Genomic DNA, 4,867 nt, shown 5'->3' with positions numbered 1-4,867 from the left:
CAGGTATGTTTCTTGTTGCGACTGTTCTTGTTTCTGAAATCAGGTCTCTTCCTTGGGGCTTTTCCTGAGTAGGCCCTCACTTCTCCAATTTTCCCTCTCTTCTGCATTACCTGCACTTGGGTCTCTACTCTTTAAACACTTTGACATTCACCTCAGCCCCACAGCACTTATGTGCATATCCATCTATCATTTATTTTAATGTCTGCCTCTCCCTCCAGTCTGTAAGCTCCTTGTGGGCAGGGATCATGTCTACCTACTCTAGTCAGTTAATCATATTTACTGAGCATTTACTATGTGCAGAGTACTATACAAAGCACTTTGGGAGAATACAATATAGCAAAATAACGGACAAATTCCCTCCTCACAATGAATTTACAATCTCTATTGTACTCTCCCAAGCATTGAATATAGCACTCCAGGCACTCAATAAATACCATTGATTGATTGACTGATTGATTGATAATAGGTCAAGAAAGAGGATCTAATATCCTTAATTTAATAACTAACCCCCTTATTTTGAGAATAAAAACAGGAATTGTAGTTTTATGGATTATAAACATTTTCAGGAATCTTTGCGGTCATTTCCTTCCTCTCACCAATAGAACACCTTACCTATAAGGGAATATCTCTGGAGTGGAATCACAGAAACAAGATTGTCTGAAAGAGGAACGTTTAGTTGTGCTAATGTCTGCCATTGGAGACATTCACAGTTTGAAGAGGGAATAAACTTAACCTAACAGTACGTACACACTGTCACTAAAAAGAGACAACAGTTTTGTAAAGCAAACAATCCAGCAGGCTGATTCGTGGCTTAGTGGAAAGAGCATGGGCTTGGGAGTCAGAAGTCGTGGGTTCTAATCCTACTTCTGCCACATGTCGGCCGTGTGACTTTGGGAAAGTCACTTAACTTCTCTGTGCCTCAGTTACCTCATTTGTAAAATGAGGGTGAAGACTGTGAGCCCCACGTGGGACATCCTGATTACCTTATATCTACCCCAGTGCTTAGAACAGTGTCTGGACCATAGTAAGTGCTTAACAAGTTACTATTTGTGATTTGTGGCTTCCCTCGGGCCTCGGGAGCCAGAACACGGTGTGGCGGACCATTTTCCACCTGAACATCTAGAATGAAGTTCCATCCGGATTAAGCAGAAGACAGACGGGGGCCGTCGTCGGGGAGACGTGACGTTGCTTCTGGTCGGGTCTGGGTCTACCATCTTGCTTGGAAGACAGCAAGGACTGGGCTTTTTCTTCCACATTGGCTGCCGGTCTGCGATGTTGTCCACCACTACCTTCACCGCCACCACCTCTTATCTGGAGCCCGACAGGGAGCTGGCGCCATGCAGCCACACGGGCCCCGTCCAGCTGCGCTTCTCACCCTACTCCTTCAGTGGAGTGACAGTCCTGGCAATTGCGGGAAAAGATTGTTCTATCGTTGCCTCTGACACACGACTGAGTGAAGATTATTTGGTTTACAGCCGGGACAACCCCAAGTGCTACAAACTGATGGACCAGATGGTCATTGGATCCAGTGGCTTTCATGGAGACTTCCTGATGCTCACCAAAACCACTGAAGCAGGATTAAAGATTTACAAACCCTCCAACAACAAGACCATGACCACCGGGGCCACTGAAGCTATGCTGTCCACTATACTGTACTCGAGGCGCTTCTTCCTGTACTACATGTACAACATCAACGGGGGCCTCGGTGAGGATAGGAAGGATGCAGTGTACAGCTTCGATCCCGTTGCCTCATACCAGAGAGACAGCTTCAAGGCCTGAGGCTCGGCAAGCACCATGCTCAGGCCTTTTGCTGGACAACAAGATCGGTTTCAATAACATGTAGAACGTGGAGCACGTTCCCCTGACCTTCGGGAAGGCCCTGCAGCTGGTCAAAGATGTCATCATCTCCGCCACCGAGAAGGACGTGTACACGGATGCCATCCTGAAGATCTGCATCGTCATCAAAGACAGCATCCAGGAGGAGACCATCCCTCTTCGGAGGGACTAGCTGCCAAGGTGGTGGGGGACGGGCTGTATTGAACACAGCTAGCATTTTGGCAGCTTGTCACCTGCTTGTAATGTTGAGTCGCTCACAGGTTGTATTAAAAGTGTGAGCTGGGAACTCCCGGCTGTGGCTCTCTCTGCATCGTTCCCCACGTCCGAGTTCCCAAATTCCCATTCCCGAGGCCCGGCCCTCATCCTGGAGGTGAAAAGCAGTATGGGATAGGGGCGCGGGACTCCGCTCTGCCCGCTTTGGATAGGCGTGGGGATCCAGACCCGAAAGGTGACCGGAGGTGACTGTCTGTTAAAGTCTGCCCAGTTCCAATGAGCGCGGGCCTGTAGCTCGCTGGGTGCATGCAGCCGGTAGGGAGGACCAGAGTAGGTGGTGATCAACTCTAGTGTCGGGACCCTCGAAACGTTACCTGCCTTTTGGGAGAATTGCCTTGGAGTCAAGACCGAGTGGATTTTGTATGAGCAGGCTCCATGCTGTTTTCAGCAATATTTAGAGAATGTGGTTGTGGCAACGTGCCATATTCAACGGTTTTCAAGTCACCAAAAATGTCAGGCAGAATTTGAGTGCGATTCAAGTTCTTGTCCCTGAAAACAGAGTCTGGATAAAATGAGCTGTATTTGGGCTCCCATACAGGGATTATAGAGGGGGCTGGGCAGGGGGAAGAAGGAATATGGATCCTCACTGTAGCTGTCAGCCCTAGCCACCTCAGGCAGTGCCATCTGCTCAGGGTACAGCCCAGCGTTCTGCCCACAGTGGGCATCCAGCTCAGTGTTCTGCCCAGAGAAGGGGTCCAGTCTGGTGCTCCGTCCATAATGGATGATCATCATCATCATCAGTCGTATTTAGTGAGCGCTTACTATGTGCAGAGCACTGTACTAAGCGCTTGAGAAGTACAAATTGGCAACATATAGAGATAGTCCCTACCCAGCAGTGGGCTCACAGTCTAAAAGATCAACAGTTAGAGCTGCTTATGTCCTCGGTCCTCTGTCCACTCCCAGCCCTGCAAGTGAGGGACGCTGATTGAGCATGTTGTGTACATGGGTTGGGGGAGATTCTGTGCTGAGGGTCAGTGTGGTGTGGTGTTCAGCTGGGGCTGCTGATGTTCATTTACTCAAGTGGCTGAAAAAAGGTGGGGAGAGAGCAGGTCTGGTTTGAGGGGTGAAGGAAGGGGTGCTGAAAGGGAGAGTTAAGGAGGGGCCACTGCCCTCTGGAAACGTGGGAAGTGGATGAGGGGTAAGAAGCCAGGGCCAGGGGTCAGTGAACCTGGGTTCTAAACCTGGTTTGGCTCGGCCTCCATTTTCTATACTAAAATGAGGATAATGAACAGCAGGGTGGAAAAATCACAGGCCTGGGATTCAGAGGCCCTGGGTTTTAATCCTTGTTTTGCCACGTGTCTGCTGTGTGATCTTCATTAAGTCCTTTTACTTCTCTGTTCCTCGGTTTCATCATCCGTAATATGGGGATTAAATCCTATGCCCTCGTCCTTCATCTATGAGGCTCATGTGGAACTGAGACTGCATCTAACCCCTGGTCCACGTTCTACCTCTAGCGTGGAATGCTCTCCCTCCACACATCTGCCAAACTAGCTCTCTGTCTCCCTTCAAAGCCCTACTTAGAGCTCACCTCCTCCAGGAGACCTTCCCAGACTGAGTCCCCCATTTTTCCTCTCCTCCTCATCTCCTTTCCACCCCTCCCCATCGCCCCCCTCTCTCCCTCTGCCCTACCCACTTCCCCTCCCCACAGCACTTCGGTATATTTGTACATATGTATTACTCTATTAATTTTATTAATGATGTCTATATAGCTATAATTCTATTTATTCTGATGGTATTGGCACTTGTCGACTTCTTTCGTTTTGTTGTCTGTCTCCCCCTTCTAGACGGTGAATCCATTTTTGGGTACGGACCATCTCTATATGTTGCTGATTTGTACTTCCCAAGCGCTTAGTACAGTACTCTGCACACAGTAAGTGCTCAATACGTTTAAATGAATGAATGAATGAACAAATGCTATTATTTTATCATTATTATTGTTGTTATTATTTTTGTTATGATCATCCCTCAGTAAAGCAAAATGTCTTCTGTTGGGAGTCCCAGTGTGCTGTGAAATCCATCAGTCAATCAATCATATTTACTTAGCACTTAAGGTGTGCCAAGCACTGATGATGATGATGATCGTATTTGTTATGTGCTTACTATGTGCCAGGCACTGTTCTAAACGCTGGGATAGATACAAGGTAATCAGGTTGTCCCACATGGGGCTCACCGTCTTCATCCTCATTTTACAGATAGGGGAACTGAGGCACAGAGTACTTAAGTGTCTTGCCCAGTGTCTTGCCCAAGGTCACACAGTTGACAAGTAGCAGAGCTGGGATTAGAACCCAAGACCTCTGACTCCCAAGTCCGTGCTCTTTCCACTAGGCCACTCTGCTCCTCTAGCACTGTACTAAGTGCTGAGAAAAATACAATACAACAGATGTGGTAGACATGTTCCCTGCTCACATTGAACTTACAATCATGAGGGGGAGACCAACATTAATTGTAAAGAAATAAATTACAGTTAGGTACATAACTTCTGTGGGGCTGAGGGAAGGGTGAATAAAGGGTGAAAATCCAAGTGAAATGCTACCAATGGTACTAGCACGCTGATTGGCAAGCTCTGAACTAAGAAGAACGAATACTGGATTCAGGATGTCTAAGCACTTAGAGCAGCACTCTGCACAGAGAAAGCACTCAATAAATACCATTGATGGATGGATGACCCTTGGCTGAAGGTGGGTATAATACAAGTCACTTGGCTTGATTTTCCTGTCAAATGGGACCAAGATGTTTTAATAATGAGTGAAATATTAGG

At 47.5% G+C, this 4,867-nt stretch overlaps 1 pseudogene; it reads left to right on the top strand.

Moving 5' to 3' along the window:
* Positions 1–1,272: 1,272 nt before the first annotated feature.
* Positions 1,273–2,008, top strand: LOC119923056 (annotated as a pseudogene).
* The last annotated feature ends 2,859 nt before the right edge of the window (positions 2,009–4,867 follow it).

This window comes from Tachyglossus aculeatus, unplaced genomic scaffold, assembly GCF_015852505.1.
Source record: "Tachyglossus aculeatus isolate mTacAcu1 unplaced genomic scaffold, mTacAcu1.pri scaffold_138_arrow_ctg1, whole genome shotgun sequence".
NCBI classification, from domain to species: Eukaryota; Metazoa; Chordata; class Mammalia; order Monotremata; family Tachyglossidae; genus Tachyglossus; species Tachyglossus aculeatus.
Note: the sequence above shows the minus strand (reverse complement) of the source record. Positions and strands in the feature narration are given on the sequence as shown.